This window comes from Neofelis nebulosa, chromosome 1 (genome assembly GCF_028018385.1).
Source record: "Neofelis nebulosa isolate mNeoNeb1 chromosome 1, mNeoNeb1.pri, whole genome shotgun sequence".
NCBI lineage: Eukaryota > Metazoa > Chordata > Mammalia > Carnivora > Felidae > Neofelis > Neofelis nebulosa.
In genome coordinates, this window is record NC_080782.1 from 104,555,396 (window position 1) to 104,573,836 (window position 18,441).

The 18,441-nt window shown below is 40.7% G+C and overlaps 1 long non-coding RNA gene across 1 annotated transcript in view; it reads left to right on the forward strand.

The window, feature by feature from the left end:
- Positions 1-17,535, forward strand: part of LOC131512228 (uncharacterized) — a 195,488-nt gene extending 177,953 nt beyond the window's left edge. Inside the window, exon 10 of the long non-coding RNA XR_009262038.1 lies at positions 17,108-17,535. This is a non-coding gene — a long non-coding RNA (uncharacterized LOC131512228). The remainder of the gene's footprint in view (positions 1-17,107) is intronic.
- The last annotated feature ends 906 nt before the right edge of the window (positions 17,536-18,441 follow it).

The following is an 18,441-nucleotide window of genomic DNA, read 5'->3' on the forward strand; positions in this document are numbered from 1 at the left end:
ATTAAAAAATTTTTTAATGTTTATTTTTGAGAGAGAGACAGAGAGACAGAACGTGAGCAGGGGAGGGGCAGAGAGAGAGGGAGACACAGAATCTGAAGCAGGCTTCAGGTTCCGAGCTGTCAGCACAGAGCATGACGCGGGGCTCGAACTCAGGAGCTGTGAGATCATGACCTGAGCCGAAGTTGGACCCTTAACTGACTGAGCCACCCAGGTGCCCCGATACTATTCCACATTTTAATGGTGAAGACACTGATGCACAAGAGGTTGAATAACTTACCCAAAGTCACACAGTTGGTATGTGGTGATATGAAGATACAAACTAGGCAATCTGACTTTAGAGCCTGTATTCTCAGTGCCTGCTTTACCCTATCCTTTTCCTCCTGGTGAAAAAATATGCATTACTATACACTGGAAGGTTACCCAAATGATGCGTAATAAACTACACTGAGAAAGATACTACACTAACAATCATTTATGAAGTAAAAGCAAAAACTGGATAGCTGGGGTTGAAAACCATGACCGATTGAAGATAGCATCACTGATACAATATTCACAAATTGTCTTTCCTGAAAACTATTGAAATTCTGTCTTGTATGTTCATGCCCAATGAAAGTGTTGCAGTATTTCCAAAAGAGTGGCTGCCAGACTTAACAGAACACTGAATTCAGTAAACTCTCTTCATACACTGGACTTAGAAAGTACTGCTAATTCACTTCGGAGGTTATTAGCGAGTAACATTTGGTTGTAGGCAAAAGTAAAAGCTAATGGAAAGTGTGTCATTTGCTCTCAGTCTGAAAGAAAGACTTGCATTTCTGAGTATGTGGAGGACAATTGGAAGGGCTCTCTAAAAGACTGAGGTCTACTCTGAGAATCACTGACCAAAGCAAAAGGAAGTTATACAAAGAACATTTCTATGCAACATGCCGAGTGCTATGGCTAGCAGTGTATGTCAGGGTTTAGTGGGGGCCTAATGAATAGCTTCCTCATTTTCCTCTAGGGCTCTGAAGCAATTAAGAGATAATCCAGAAGGAGGATAGAGATGAAAATATTACTGTTGTTACTGATTAAACTGATAATGGAGAACTCTGGAATGAGACAGATTTGTGCACCCGGGCAGAGGCAGCGCTGGATGGACAGGACTTTCAAGTAGTTGACAGTGTGCCCCTTATGGCATTGAGGAAAGCAGGAGGAATTACGCGTTCTTTGTGGGCATTTAACTCTCTGCTCCTACTCTAAGCTGCTCCATCTCCCATGAAGGAGGAAGTGGGAGTAGAGAGAAGCCAGCCCTGTTAGGGTAGCAGAGCTCCTTTACATGGAAGGAAGCATCAGGCTCAGAGAAGAAGATTTTCCTGTCCCTATAAAATACGTTCGGTATATATGCTATGGGGGTCCAAACCTGGAACAGGAGAAAGCACTCTCAGGAAAATAACCTGGGCTGAGTCTTGTAGGAGAGCCAGGAGCTAGCCAGATGGAGGTTGGAAGGGAGGATTCTTTAGATCTGGCTTTGGCCTGCAGACCAAATCTGGTCTGTTGCCAGTTTTTTGCAATAAAGATTTATTAGAACATAGCCACACTCATTCATTTATATGTGGTCTTCGCGTTTGTGCTATAATGGCAGAAATAGAGTAGTTGTGACGGAGACCATGTGGCCCCCCAAAGCCTAAAGTATTTACTATTTGGCCCTTAACAGAAAAAGCTTGCCAACCTCTGTTTTAGGCGAGGGTAGCGGTCGGGGCAATGAAGGAGGATGGTGTGCTAGGGACCTGGCGTCAGGCACTTTACGTAGTTTGATAACACTGGGACATGAAGCAGGAAGAGTGTGGAGGGGTGGGGGTGGGGGTAGAGTGGTGAAGGATACTTGCATGTTCCGCAGAGTAGTGCCACAGCCGACCACGGTAAGAAGGCTGGAAAAAGTGATTAAGCAGGTGGATCCCTGGTTCTCTAGGACTTTACAGACTCCTTAATGATTAATGATGTTGAACATCTTTTCAGGTACTTATTTGGCATTCATATCTCCTCTTCGATGAAGTGTCTGCTCAAATCGTTTGACCATTTTGTACTGAGTTACTTTTATTCTTATTGATTTTAAGAGTTCTTTACATATTCTGGATTTAAGTTCTTTATCAGATATTTGGTTTATAAATATTTTCTTTCTGTCTGTAGCCTGTCTTTTAGTTACCCTTAGAATGCATTTCAAAGAGCAGATGTCTTTAATTTTGAGGAAGTTCCATTTATTGATTTTTTTCTTTTGTGATTAGGCTTTTGATGTTGTACCTAAGAAATATTTATCTAACCTAAGACCTCAAAGATTTTTATCACAGTTTCTTCTAAAAGTTTTATAGTTTTGAGCTTAGTTTCATATAGTTTTAGGTCTATGAACCATTCTGAGTTAATTATTGTATAAGTGTGAAGCATGGATGAAAGTTTTACCCCATTCTCCTTCTCCTCCTTATGCTTTGCATATGGCAATATAATGGTTTCAGCACCATTTGTCGTAAAGACTATTCTTTTTCCTCTGAATTGCCTTTTCATATTTTTCAAAAATCCTTGTATGTATAAATCCATTCCTGGAATCTTTATTCTGTTTCATTGATCTGCTTGTCTACCTTTATACCAATATCACAGTATCTTGATTACTATGACTTTATAATAGTTTTGAAATGAGGTGCAGTTAGTCCTCCAATTTTGTTTTTTTGTTTTTGTTTTTGTTTTTGGTCACAGTTGTTTTGGCTCTTCTCCTTTGTATTTTCATATAAATTTTGAGCTCAGTTGGCTAATTTCTTGTTTTTTTGATTGGAGTTGCATTGACTCTCTAGATCAATTAGAAGAGAATTAGCATCTTAACATTATTGAGTCTTCCAACTCATGAATACGGTTTTAATTAGGTCTTTTGAAATTGGTCTCAGCAATGTTTTGTCGATTTAGCACATTACATTTAGGAGCTTATTTTGTATGTGAGAACTCTTTGTTGTGTGTTTTAAAAATGTGTTTTGGGGGAATCATGCAAGTGGGGAAGGGGCAGAGAGAGGGGGACAGAGGATCTGAAGTGGGCTTTGTGCTGGCAGGCTGACTGATGTGCGGGTCAACTCATGAACCGCGAGATCATGACCTGAGCTGAAGTCAGATGCTCAACTGACTGAGCCACCTAGGTGCCCCATGTATGTGAGAAATTTTAATGAGCAAAATGAACAGGCACATATCTATAGGTGAAAGATAACCTTCTACAGATGGTTTGATGTTGGCTTTTTTTTTTTAAGGTTTTATTTTTAAACAACTTCTATATCCGACAGGGGGCTTGAACTTACAACTCTGAGACCAAGAGTTGCATGCTCTACTGACTGAGCCACCCTGGTACCCCTGAAGTTGGCTTTTTAAGCTGGTCATGGATGCCCTCCATGTGCTCTGGGAACGCCTCTGTGGTGCTTCTTCCAAAACATATGGTCTTTTGTAGAGAATGGGTTGAGATAAAATCATAATGAGCGATTACTCCCAGACAGGAGTCAGGGGAAGTCCATTAAAGGTGCCCTGTGGTGGGTAAGAATAATGAGGATTTGCGTAGACATGAAAAGTATGTCCAAAGACATTCCTCACATACCAGATGGAGGTAGGTCTGCAGGGGATGGCATGCCACCCTTGCAAATGGTCACAGGAGTGACTGACGGAAAAGACTTCAGCATGACGCAGTATTTCTTGTCCCCTATGGTGAGAACATTTTTCTAAACCACCCCCAAGAGAAAAGGCTGAAGTGGGAAGAGTGTTAGTTATGTCTATGTGATAGCAAATATCTAGGTGGTAACTGGAGATTTTAGCATTTGGAAGTTTATTTCACGTCCTGGATTACTGCTATTAGGTGGATTAGATAAATGGTAGAAGTGAGTTTGTCTCTTTTTAGCTGCTTATTTCATGTCAAAGGCACAGTTGTAAAATAAAAACAGCAGGCAGTGGCAACAGATTGGTTATGGCAAAAGGAGGATTAAAATGAGTCAAATAGGACTCCAGTGTTTCTCTTGTGGGGGTTTGATGATATTGTCTGCAGTGAGGAGTAACCCTGGCATGGAAAAGGAGATCTACAGATAAGGCCTACATTAAGTTGATTTGGGCATTCGGTTTTTTTTATATTAAATATAATTTATTGTCAAATTGGTTTCCATACAACACCGAGTGCTCATCCCAACAGGTGCTGTCCTCAATGCCCATTACTCACTTTGCCTTCTCTCCCACCACCCATCAACCTTCAGTTTGTTCTTAGTATCCAAGAGTCTCTTATGGTTTGCCTTCCTCCCTCTCTGTAACTTTTTCCCCCCTCCCCCTCCCCCATGGTCTTTGTTAAGTTTCTCAGGATCCACATATGAGTGAAACATATGGTATCTGTCTTTCTCTGCCTGACTTATTTCACTCAGCATAATGCCCTCCAGTTCCATCCACGTTGCTGCAAATGGCCAGATTTCATTCTTTCTCTTTGCCAAGTAGTATTCCATTATATATATAAGCCACATCTTCTTTATCCATTTGTCACTTGATGGACATTTAGGCTCTTTCCATAATTTGGCTATTGTTGAAAGTGCTGCTATAAACACTGGGGTGTAATGCCCCTGTGCATCAGCAATCCTGTATCCCTTGGGTAAATTCCTAGTAGTGCTATTGCTGGGTCATAGGGTAGATCTATTTTTAATTTTTTGAGGAACCTCTGCACTGTTTTCCAGAGTGGCTGCACCAGTTTGCATTCCCACCAACAGTGCCAGAGGGTTCCTGTTTCTCCACATCCTCACCAGCATCTGTAGTCTCCTGATTTGCTCATTTTAGTCACTCTTACAGGTGTGAGGTGGTATCTCAGTGTGGCTTTGATTTGTATTTCCCTGATGAGGAGCGACGTTGAGACTCTCTTCATGTTGGCCATCTGGATGTCTTCTTTAGAAAAGTTTCTATTCATGTCTTCTGTTGGGCATTCAGTTTTATTTATTTTTAAAGATATATATTTTTTAATGTTTTATTTATTTATTTTGACAGAGAGAGAGCGCAAGGGAGGGGCAGAGAGAGACAGAATTCCAAGCAGAACCCAATGTGGGGCTCAAACCCACGAACTGTGATATTATGACCTGAGGTGAAACCAAGAGTTAGATGCTTAACCAACTGAGCCACCCAGGTGCCCCTGGACATTCAGTTTTCAATAAGACTTGGTGGACTGACCAATTACTTGATGTTCTATATTTGTTCCCTAGAGTCTGATTGTGCCGAGGAGATTCTTTGGGGCCACTGTGAGGGCAAAGATGTAGACCCTCCATCTTCTTCCATCTTATCCCCAACTGTTCAACCAAAGGACATTCTCCTCCTTTCAGAAAAAGAAATCTGTGTTATGTGTCAGGATTCCATATCAGAAGTTGCTTTCTAAAGACGTGTGTGTGTGTGTGTGTGTGTGTGTGTGTGTGTGTGTTGGAGAACCCCTGGAATAGACTAGATCAGTGACGGTGATCCATGATGAATGCCTTCCTCAGAAATAAGAAGAAAAATGCCACACAAAACTTGGGCTCTTTGCCAAAATTGAAGGGAGTCACTCCCTTTCTAGCATGAGGTTCTGCTACAGTGACAAGTTACTGATAGCCCAACATTAGGGTTGCCAGCTATTGCATGGGACATACTTATGCTAAAAATTATTCCCTGTTTAGCTGAAATTTAAATTTAATTGAATGCTCTTTATTTTTATTTTCTAAATCTATCAGCCATAATAAATGCATACTTCATCTCAAAATAATGAATGGATTGATTCTCCAATATAATTTTCTTAAACACTGACCTCAAAATTCTCACATCTTGGTTACATGCATCATAATACATTAATCCTTTGGCCTAACATGCATGGATTTCCCAGCAGCCAGCAGTTTTTCTTTGCTGGAATATGGGTAAGGGAACCCGTGTTGTCAGTATTTTTAGGACAGAAGGGCCTCGCTCTCCCCCAGGACATTGAGGACAGATTTGTCCAAACTCTGCCATTGGACTGATTTTTCCATTTTTTGTTTTTTGTTCTTAAGTATCATTCCATCTTTGAAATGTCAAGTTGCAAGTTTTCATTAGAATATCAGAGATGTCTTGGAGCATTTCATCAATATCATTTGCTTTTTCCTCAACAAGATAACCTTAAAAATTATTTTTGTTGTCTTTGTCACTTTTTCTTTGCAAACCTCAGTTCATTTCACATGTTATCGTGCCAAGAAGTTGGTTAATGCTACTAAAAACAGTTCGCTCTGGTTTTGTATCCTTCTTGCCCTTAAGGATAGGGCAATTATCCTTCTTGGTTCTTAAATGTCTGTTAGAGATCTGAGCATATCAGAGGACCCCCTAGATAGCTGCACTAGCATTTTAGGTGTCTTTTGCTTGTCGTTCTCATTTAAATATCATTACAATAAAGACTGTTATAAGAAAGCTTTCTAGACAATGAAATTAAATCCAGGTTTTGGGTGATTCATTATGTGAATGGTTAAAAGCTGCTTTCAGGATGCGCTAAGTATTGTACATTTATCCTCACATTCAATTCTCATAGCCCTATGAGATAGGTGTTATGTTTTCATCTTATAGAAGAGGAGGCTAAGACACAGAGAGCCAAAGCAACTTGCCTAAGGTCACACAGCTGGAAATTTGTAGGATATGGACCCGTACATCTGTCTAATCTCACATTTTTTACTTATGGTTGTGGTGTTATGCTCTACATACTGGACTTAGTTGGTCTGGCTTCAGTCATTTATGTGCAATAATAATTTGATAGAATGACTGTCTAGATTATAGTCACTCCAATAATAAGAGACATTGAATGTGTGCTTCCTGTTTGTGAATAAGGAAAGATAGCCGAGTTCCTCCTAGCAGGCTTATTCTTCCAATAGAAGCAGTTTTTCTTCAGTAATTCCTATTCTTTACCCAGAACTAGTCGTCTAATTGGGCCCCATTACATGTTCCAAATAATTAGTTACAAAAACCACATATGACAAAAGCCCAGCAATCTAGTGAGAGAAAAGGGGGTATATATGTGTTGCTGTATTCATGACATTTTTTTTCCCCTGCTGGGTTTAATTCCCTTTGATGTGGATTTGTTAAGCACAAGCTGGATGTTGGCATTCTTTCTTCTCCCGATCCTTCAACCTGGAACCTGGTTTCTAGCAATGTGTTAATTTTAGCACCAATTTAGTTAATTAAAATAATTGGCAAGTTCCTTGAGTTCATCACAATGGGAGTTTACCTATTTTTAACTGTCTAAAACTTAATGTGGTAGTGTTATTTTTACTCAGAAAATAATTCTTCCTAAGTTATTTCTGAAAAATTTTTTTCTCCACGAAGGAGGTCCATTTAACCATTTCTGATTCATAGTGAAGAGAAAGTCTCAGGGGCACCTGTGTGGTTCAGTCAGTTAAGTGTCAGACTTCGGCTCAGGTCATGATCTCACAGTTCGTGGTTTCGAGCCCCGCGTTGGGCTCTGTGCGGACAGCTCAGAACCTGGATCCTGCTTCAGATTCTGTGTCTCCCTCTCTCTCTGCCCCTCCCCTGCTCGCTCTCTCTCTCTCTCTCTCTCTCCCTCTCTCTCTCAAAAATAAAATAAACATTAAAAAATTAAAAAAAAGAGAAAGTCTCTGTGAAATTAAATAATCTGTAAGGGCTTTTCCAGAAAGCCTTCCACTGAGTGTTAGGACCTGCTGCTGTCATTCTGTCCTTGGCAACAAAAAATTATTCAACCTGGAGTATCTGTAGCTCTCAGTCCTGCATTCCATGTTGAGCCAGTCATCGTCTTTTATAGCATGAAGGACATAATTATCACTACTCAGGGCCGATCAGACTCTCCTTCTTCAGGATATGCCCCTCACGAGGAAGTTTGCTTAAGTGTTGACTTGGCTTGCCTCTGCTCCCCTCACTGTGCACTCCATGCTGGGATGGCCCAGTGAGCAAAGTCTCGGAAAGGCCCGCAAGGGACCCCCTCTCCCCCACTCAACCATGGCACAGTGGCAGTGCTCCTTGTTCTCCGGGGTGGTTTCTTTGACCCCTTCAGTATTCTTCTTGCTGGAGTGGCTTCTCTGAAAGGCCTTCGGCTACTTGCTGAGGTTGGCGAACAGGCTGGAAGGAAGTGCTGCTTCCCTGAGCAGGAAGGAGAGGCTCATTGACATTCCACTAGTGAATTGTCCTTCACTTGATGTTGAAGGAGAATAAGAGACACTATCTGCAGCAAGTCTAAGTTAAAGTGCAAATGTGATGTTTGGAAAGGGCAACCCAATGTTTGAACTTGGACTCAGTCCTGGGCACTCTTCTCTGTCTGCCCTCACATCTTGTCCTATGCCTCCAAACGTCACCTCTCTGCAGACGACACCCAGTCTCTCTTCTGGACTCCACACCTCTGTGTCCAGCTGCCTATAGGACATCCTACTTCTATTCATAAAAGGCGCATCTCGCTGGCATGTTCAAAAAAACTCTCAACCTTCCCCTTCAAAGCTGCTCTTCTCTTTTTCTTCCTTCTTGGTAGATGTCTACTTCAATCTTTCACTTACTTGGCCCCCAAACCTGGGCCTCCTCTGTCAGTCCCTTCTTTCTCTCACATTTCACGTCCAATCAAGCCTCACATCCTGTCAGCAGTACTGTGACAATATGTTTGGCATCTGACCAATTTTCATTGCCTCACATCTGTATCACTCTAGTCCAGACTGCAGCCATCTCTTCCCTGTGATATTATACTAGCTCTCTCCTTGCTTCTCCCTCTGCTCTGCCAGGTCTCTTCTTCTCCACGTACTAGCTGGACTGGTAGTTTAAAAAACATAGACTATGGTCCTTTTCAGTTGAAAGCTCTTCAGTAATTTTCCATCTTATTTGCTGTAGGATGCAAACCACGACACGAAGGGCCTCCCAACCCCCAGATCTCTCAGCCTCTTGCCCCTTGTTCCCCCTTCAGGGCAGTCACAACTGCCTTCTTACTTGGAATGTGCCAAGGACACTCTGCTCTGTTTCCCGCATCTGCCTGGGACACTCTTGCTGTAGAGACCCACGTGACTCCTTCTTCCCTTTACATCTCTGCTCAAACATTATCTTATAAGAAAGTCTTCCCTTGTCTGGATAAAATGCTATCCTCATCGGAGAGCAGAGTTTTTTGTGTGTTTGTTTGCTTTGTGTACTGTGAACCCCCATTTCCTGCCACCGGGCAGACGCCCAGTAAATACCTGCATTGAGTAAGTACAAAAACCTTTATCAGTTCCCAGGCAAGAAAATAGTTTTGATGGTTTTCCTTGGATATCTTTGATTTAGTTTGGGGTTCCAGCGCCACCTTGATTAGTATCTTATAGGATCACGGGACGATTCCATATCCTGATTTCTTCATCTGTAAAATTCCTGGTTGGACTTGGTAGTGTAGAAGGCAAGTTGTAGCTACATTTTGCTGGTTTTGTACCTGTGTGGTCTCTCTCAAGATCCAACAGTAGCGTATTGGGGGGGTTGGGGTTTCTTCTGTGGTCGTACACCTGTGTCTGAAATGATGGTGACAACCCATTCTTCCGCACTTTCTCTCCACTTTGTGAGTCTTTTCTCCTTCTCGCCACGAAGCATATTACGTACTGGTGTCACTATAACACACAGTGTACAAGAGCCGCCGTGAGATGTGTTGCCAGGCAGCAGTTAATAGCAACAGATCATCAGAGTTTGCATATAATTTACATTAAGGAGTCAGAGTGGACTCCAGATTCTCTGTAAAATAATCTGACCTTGTTCGTCTATATGCTACTGTGCTTCCTCAAGTGGGGGAGAAATGGTGAAGCACGGTGGGAATTATGTATAATCCAGTGAATGCCTCTGGGGAATGTCTCGCGTGCGAATGTCACTGATTTTATGTGTTGTAGGGGAAAAACAGAAATTTCAGAATCACTGGTGTTGCAAAACTTGCAATATAGGGGTAAGATATGTCTCTGCTTTCACAGATTTTATGGTCTAGATTAAAAGACAGGACCTATTTGTGCTGTAAAAGTGTGCGTAAGAAGGTGAGTTAGTATGTACGAGTGCCAGATGTGTGGTGTGGTTTGTTCTAGGGCTTTAGGGTGGCATCCTCTGGGCCAGATTGTGGGGACTGGTTCATCAGAGAGGGTAAGCTTGAACTACATTAGGAGGAGCTTCTCCTCCTCTCAAGGCACAGCTCTACAAGATGCTCTCCCTCCCTCCTTCCTGTAGCTGATGGTGATGACAGCTTGGTTCCATTACTATTCCTTGTGGTCCTGCTTTGTCCACACTGTTATAAATCAACTCTCTAGTTGTCCTAGTTCAGGAGGGTCATCCCTTTCCTCTTGGAAATCCTGTTGGGATCCTGATGATACATTCAGATAACAAATTTTCCTTTTAATGGGAACAGACAAGAATTCCAGATTATGGCTATTTTTCTTCAGCGATATGCAACCTTACAGAAAAAGAAGCTTGATATCTGCACCGAAGGAGAATGTGTACCATTTCTAGCCTGCCGCTTCAAGTCCCTGGACTTAGGCACCCTGTTTGTTCTTGTCGATGCATGTGCTTCTTTGGATGAGCTAAGGAGGAATTTGTCCTTGGTATCCTAAATAAGTAGGTTGACACTATAATTTATTTTCTGAAGTGGAACACTTTTGAGAGTGCAAGGAGGTACTCTAAATAACTACTCAGAGGCAATAGGTGTAAACCAGGATTGTTGGAAGCAAACACGACTGAATGGTTGTTCTACAGATAGAGGGGTGTTGCAATTGGCTTTCGTTAATCTGAAATCACAATGCTGCCCCCTGAGAAAATAAAGGGCACCCCTTCCGTTTGCTGGAGTGACCCTTTTGGTCATCTCCAGGGGCCCTATCCTGGGCTGCAGGGAAGAGTCTTTTGTCGTCTATCCAGTTGTTGAATGAAGAAGCCAGCTCATGGATTCAGGACCATTTGGATGATTGAAGATTCTCACTGTGGGCAGAGGCCAGGTGGCAGCATGGGTAATATCTGGGCTCTTCCTAGCATTGCCTTTGATAGGGAATTAAGGTCATGTGACTCTTTTTGAGAGGTCTGTTTCTTAGTGTCTTCAAATTCTATGTCATTGTGATCAAAAGAATTGAAGCATGGTCTGGCAGGCAAGAAAGTGATTCTAAGTCTGGCAGACCCACAATAGATGAGAAGGATGCAGATCCTCAGAGAAAAGGGCAAGAGCACTTCAATCAGAACTAGCCTTGTAAGCAAAGGCTAAACATCAGGGTGCCAGCTGCTACACAAAGCAAATTAAAGACCTGAGCCACATCACCGATGCACCCGTGTGTTTGCAGGGCTAGGCTTATTTAGAGGGATACATTTTCTTTATAAACCTTTCATCAACTCAAAATGTGAAGAGATGCTTCAAAGCATCTGACTTCCCCAGCAGCCTGGTGTGTGCGTGGAAGCTAATGCTCCTCGTTTGGCTTTGTGCTGTTAGCTCAGAGGCAGTGTTTGGGATTATCTAGCCAATTACTACGCTGCTTCTGTGTCTGCCTCTCAAGGGATGTCCCTTGAGACTCTCTAATAGAAACATTTCGTTTCCCTAGAAGAACAGTTTGGTCACCCTTTGGGTAACCACCTCTTGTAATCTGTGCCAGAGTTTGTGTTTATTTCCATGGCTTGAACATACCCTTTTCCTCTCGTTGTCTTAGTACTTGGTGTTCTTGCTGGTAATTTATGGAGAGCCCTTTTCATCCTGCTTTCCAGCCTGGTGATCATCATTTCTGTTTTTTGCAAACACAGGTGTTTCTTACAGTGGATGATTCTTCATGTGCATTCATGAATTTGTATACAGATATTTTGATTTTGTAAAAGAGCGGGAAGCTATTGTGGTTTGTTGGAAAACCACTTGCAGGATTAAGTGATGTTCTGGTAACATCAAATCAGAAGCTTCTAGCATTTGGGGACTATTTATTTTTAGTATGACTCAGTGTGACACTTAGTTGAGTTAGAGTTTCAAGTATGCAACAGAGATAATGGTTAATTACCTCAGCAATAAATTATGCCTAGAATTCTAATAGCTGCCATAAGGTGAAATCACTGTGGTTGAGATTATAGGCCTAGTGGCTTGGGCCTTCTTAAGTATGGTTGACGTACAAAGGTTAGATAGGTGAGCACATGCTTTTAGTTCCATTATGCAATATTTGTGAGGCCTTAACAATGGAGGTAGTATGTGGATCATGACTAAATTGAACACAATTGCCTGTATACAAATTGGCATCTCTTTGGTTTTCCATCAATTACTACTGCATACTTTTGTTTCTGACTGTCTTCCTGGATTTAGAAAGCTTCCCAGGGTGCCTTTGTGTTTTTTTGTCTGTGTTTTTGGACCCTTCACTGAAATGCTTCTGTAGGTGAACTTTTGGCTAGCTGCCTGCCCTCAGCCAACAAAAGCATTAATTTGCCTCCTTAAGCCTTGTAATTCACTCTAAGGTACAAAGACAGCTTGTTGCTTCTTTCCTGGTCAGAATAACAAGGACTCCCTGTGCAGTCTCTTCTCTCAGCTCAAATGAAAAGAGGAACTCAAGGACTCTGAGAGGAACTCTACTATAACTCACTCAGGAAGATCCTCTGATAGTCAGAACATATACCCTATGACCATCACTCTTATTCCTCTTCTGTTTTAGTATTTTTGGAAACTCATGAGGTTTCTAGCAAAGAAATGGGTGTGGCATTCAAAAGGAAGATCAGGAGTTCATTGGAGGGGTGCTACAATAGAAAGAACCTTAAATACTCAGTATGAATCGCCTCTGACTCATTTCACTTGTTCATTCATTAATTTATTTGTTCATTCATTCTTAGAAAACTTACAAAGTGTTTGCTAAGTACCAGGTAACTACTTGGTGCTAGAGAAATTGATAGTTGACACTACATTTGTTTTCCTTCCCTTTTGCTGATGATCTAATAGTATACACTGAAAATTCAGTAGGCTCTAGTAAAAACTCATAAGAATTAACACAGTTTTTGAAAGTGACTGGATTCAATAATAATTGAAAATGAACTTTTCCCCCTCTGCACTAATAATAACACCTAGGAATGGAAGTGGGAATACAAAATAATTTTTTAGTTTAAATTTTAATTAGTTAATATACAGTTCAGTCTTGGTTTCAGAAGTAGAATTCAGTGATTCATCACTTATATGCAACACCTAGTGCTTATCACAAGTGCCATCCTTAATACCCATCGCCCTTCTAGCCCACTCATCTTTGACAAAGCAGGAAAGAATATCCAATGGAAAAAGACAGTCTCCTCAACAGGTGGTGTTGGGAAAACTGGACCTTGACATGCAGAAGCCTGAAATGGATCACTTTCTAACACCGCCTACACAAAAAAATTCAAAATGGATGAAAGATCCAAATGTGAGACAGGAAACCATCAAAATCCTAGAGGCGAACACAGGCGGCAACCTCTTTGACCTTGGCCAGAGCAACTTCTTACTAGACATGTCACTGAAGGTAAGGGAAACAAAAGTAAACATGAACTACTGAGACTTCATCAAGATAAAAAGCCTTTGCACAGTGAAGGAAACGATCAACAAAACTAAAAGGCAGCCTATGGAATGGGAGAAGATATTTGCAAATGACATCTTGGATAAAGGGTTAGTATCCAAAATCTATAAAGAACATATCAAACTCAACACCCAAAAATCAAACAACCCAGTTAAGAAATGGGCAGAAGACATGAATAGACCCTTTTCCAAAGAAGACATCCAGATAATTAAAATTACAAAATATTTGAAAAAATTACAAAATATTTAGAAATAAGTTTGGCACAAAAGGTAAAGGGCCCATATGAAGAAATATTAAATAAATCTGAACAAATACAAGTACATACCGCATTCTTGAATGGGGACACATTATATCCTAAAATGTCAAATCACTCTGGTTTCTCTTCAGATCGAATACATCTTTCGCCTTTTACTAAAATGTCAAGTCATCCCAAATGATTGTATGAATTTAGTATAATTTCAGTGGACTCTCAAGCCATTTATAACTGAACAAAAACATCTAAAGTTTCATATAGAAAAATAAATGCATAAGAAAAAGTAAGAAAAGTATGAAAAAGAACAGCTAGGGGATACTTTTCTTACTAGATACCAGTATATTCAACAAAACCACTATATTAAAAACTAATTGGCAAAAAATAAATAAGCCAGTAAACTAGAACAGAGAATCAGGAATATATCCTGCCTATATGAAAAATTACCATATGATAAAGGTGGTACTTCAGTAGGAAATTAATGATTCATTTAATAGATAGTGTTGATATAACTGCTTTCATTCTAGAAAAAAATAAAGTTGGACCCTATAACACAAAATAAGCAAATATAAATTCCAGATGGCCTGAAGGTTTCAATAAACAATAAAATAATCAACATTTTAGAAGGTAATCTAAGAGATTATATGCAACCGAAGAATAAAAGAGACCTTTAAAACCAATTCAAGAAACCCTGAGGCCATGATATATACCATCATAGATGATTTAAACATGTAAAAACTACAACACAGGAGAAATATGGTAGATTTGGAAGGAATATTTGCCACAAGCATAGCAAACGGGTGCTATTTATAATGTACAAGTAGGGTTGAGAATCACTGAGAAAAAAACAAATGACCTCCCCTCAACATTTGGTCAAGAATATGAATAGGCCACTCTCAGAAGAGCAAAATCTAAAAGCCTAGTTGATTAATCAATGAAAAAAATGCTTAAATTTACTAGTAGTCACAGAAAAGAAAATGAAGGTAACAGTAAGTATCATACACTTCAGTTAAGAAGAGCAATGATATCTATGGCTGAAAAGTAGGCAGGGAGAAGGAGTTCTCCAACTCATGGAAATGTGAATTGTTACACGCTTTCTGGAAGCATCCTGGCAGCATCTATGAAATTAACAAAAATATATATGTGTGTACTTTTTCAACCAACAGCCCAAGTACTGGGAATCCTGTGGATATAACAGCACCAAGAGATAGGTGAAATAATATTTAGTGCAGTATCATTCATATTGCTACAAACAGAAGAAAACAGAAAACAAACTGAATGGACATCAAAGGGGCAATGTTGAATTTATAATGATATATCTTCACTGTGAAATATTACATAACTATTAAATGTAATTGGAGCTACCCAGGCTGATTTGGGGAGGGATTGCTATGAAGTATGGAGTAGGAAGAACAAGATTCAGAGAGGATGACCTAATGTGGAAAATTCTGAGTGAGCAGTAGAGATGAGGACAGGAGGTGAGGGAAGAGAAGAGGCAGACAAGGAAGGAGAATACAACACACTAAGATGATCCATGGTGTGTGTGTGTAGGTGTACGTGTAAAAGGAATTGGAAAAAAAGGTGAGTTTGATTTATATAAACTGACTTGTAGATAGGCACTTTGGAACTTAAGACTTTGGAGATGGAGTAGGTTCCACAGCAAGACAAGGAACAAGATGTGGCCAAGGTGCAGGGGGACAAAGGGATGCAGAAGTGGAAGCCTGTGGACCCCAGGAGGTAAAGAAAGGGGCTGAACTTCACCGTATGTGTGGATGTTAGAAGCTGCTTGGGTGGGAGCCTGATCTGAGCCAGCACTGATGTTTTGAGTCAGAGGGCAGAGTTGGAGGGGCCTGAAGCTTATACCATTCTTCAAGAGGATGGAAATCATGAATGCTAAATTATGCATAAAAGAAAATTTATTTAGAATGAGAAAAGAATTGTAGCCAATTACAAATTTGAAAAAGCTGATAGCACAAACAGCAAAAATAGACTCTTTGACTTCATAATCTTTGCCTCTTCATATGACACCAGTTTTGTAATATCCTTTTCATAGAGGGGAAAGAAAGGTAGCTCATTTTTCTTAATAACATGGGTGAAGTTAAAAAATTATTGATAGATCAGAAAAGTATTTTTTTTTCAGTGTCACAATTTATTAGGCTCGTATCACATAAATTTTTAGAATTGTTATCAAATTCAGAAAAATATCTATCAAGGAGAAAACTTCTGTTTTGATGAGGTGTCAATGAAATCTGAGTCTGCTATTGATCTTTTAGTAGATCTGAAGATTAGAAGAATTTTTCATAGACTGGCTTTTGGTACTGTTTATTTCAAACCGGGTTTCCTCTGGTCTACCCAGCACACTCCTGGTCCTGAAACACATGTTTACATATTCCCTGATAAGAAAGTCCAATGAAATGATGAATTGATGTTCCTGAAATACATGTTCATATTGAGGTGAAGTCTTACCCTGTACCTCTATGTTGCTCTGAGGCCATCTGAGTACTCCTGGAAGCCATTCCTCTACCAGGACACTAGCAATCACATAACCAACACAGGAATGACTGAGAACTACCTAAATATATTTTACCCTTGTACTAAACTTACATGAAACATACCCTCAACTCAGCTTTCTCTTAGCTGGATCCCCCATATGCTCATGACTTATCTAATGCCTTCCAATATGGAGGGGAAAATTGGAGTGAAGAGAGACAGCGATTGTAACCATTTTGGTTAAAATAGCTAGGTTTTACAAATTTTACAAAAAACCTCTGACCTAGAGCTTTGGAACTTAAGCTTCATTAGTTTACTATTATGTTATATTCCCTCTTTTATTGGAAACCTTCTTGGTATTCTACTAGATATTATATTAAAGTCACTGTAAGTCCGTGTGTGTGTGTGTATGTGTGTGTGTGTGTGTGTGTGTATGTGTGTTTATAGCATTTCTTATTTTCTTGCATTTTTTGGGGGGTCACACTACAGCATAGGTCCATGTAACTCAGTCTTGCTTTTCTGGCTTCAAATCATTTTTTTAAACCCTGGAATCCCAATACAGGAACATTAAACACTATGACTGTAGTAATTTTAGAGTCCATGTCCTGAAAATGAGAAATTCAGATGAAATGATGTACTGCACAACATCGTTTCCAGCCCCCTGCACTACCACTGAAGCTTTGCATACATTTTCCTCCTTCATTTTCATACATATTATATTTACCATCAATCTTGTGGCAAGTTGCAGAACAGGGAGGTTGGGTGACATGGTTCTCTGATGGGGAGATCAATCCATAAATGGTCCTTTCCTGCTCAGGGTGAAAAAACTTGAGAACACAGCATTGCTACTCATGGTTCTTTCTTTTAACCCCACTAGGAGCTTCAGTCCTGGTAACGGTAGCAAAACAGTCAGCCAAAGGTCTAAAGAGAAAAACTAATCAAGAGGAAAGAAGAAAAACCACGAGAAGTGATACTGCGTTCACTTGGGGATTATTTGTGATGAGATTGAATATAAATGTAAGAATCCCGGAAATGTCAAAAGAAGGCCTTGGATAAAGCACTCAAAGCCCTGTTTATCTGTGGGAAAAAGATTTGTATTTAGTAGTGGCCTAGTTTTTAATTTTTCCTGCTCCTCATAAGGTTTTTGTCCCCTGCACATAAGGGTTTAATGCAACTGGTTTTGAAATATTTCCCATTTTGAATTTGGAAGGCTTATACTTCAGACCCGGGCTTTTCCTCTCTGTTCTTCCTTTCCAAGAGATGTCATTGTACTTCTGCCCAAACACTGCACTATCCAGAAAAGAAGTGTGTGTCCACGTGTGCCTGTGTAAGACCACTCTTACCAAACTTTAGAGTAGAATGTACTGCGCGCGCGCGCACACACACACACACACACACACACACACACACACACACACACACGGTTTTGACATTACTGGTTTAACCACACTGCAATTGCAATAATGAAAAGCAGAATGGGGCAGAAGCCCAGGGGCTCTGGGTGTGTTTTCCAGAATGGATTACACAAATCGGTGGGAGAGAAATAGCTTCATGTAAAGAGAGGTGTTTGGAAATAAGGGCATCGAGTGCTTTCTGGAAGAAATGTAAACCAGATGGAGGAACCCCAAATTAAGGGTGATGATCAAAGGAAAGAAGTAGCTGTTTCTTAGAAGCAGTGGGGGGAATGGGTTAATTCTCTATCACCTGGTTGTCGAGATAATGGTGTGGGAGGAAGGGTGGTGCAGTGCAGACATCACATTTGGAGCTGTGAGGTCCAAGTTAATGCACCTTTCCGGATGTGACCTTCTGGGCCAGTGCCACATGCTCAGTGGAAACCATCGGCCACGTTCTTTCCCTATTTCTTAATGCCGTCAGCCCTCCTAGCCTTCCCAGCGTGAGGGCCCTGCTTGTGCCTGAATACACCATGCTTACTGGGCAGGAATTATAGCAACCCCACCCTCCTGGCTTTCTACCATGTCCAGGTTGGAAGAATTGCTGAAAAGTGGTGTGAGACCTGACTATCCCAGGGGGCTGACTCCTAGAGACAGGAGACAGTAAGGACCTGGCAGATACTTTGTGCTCCCTCTCTGCCACAGGACTATTTTGAGCTGCAGGGTTCCATGTGGTCTCTCTGGAGAAGTCCTACCTGAAGAAGAAACCAGCTTTATTTTTTTGTGAGCCTATGGCCAGCTCAGAAATAGACTATCTTAG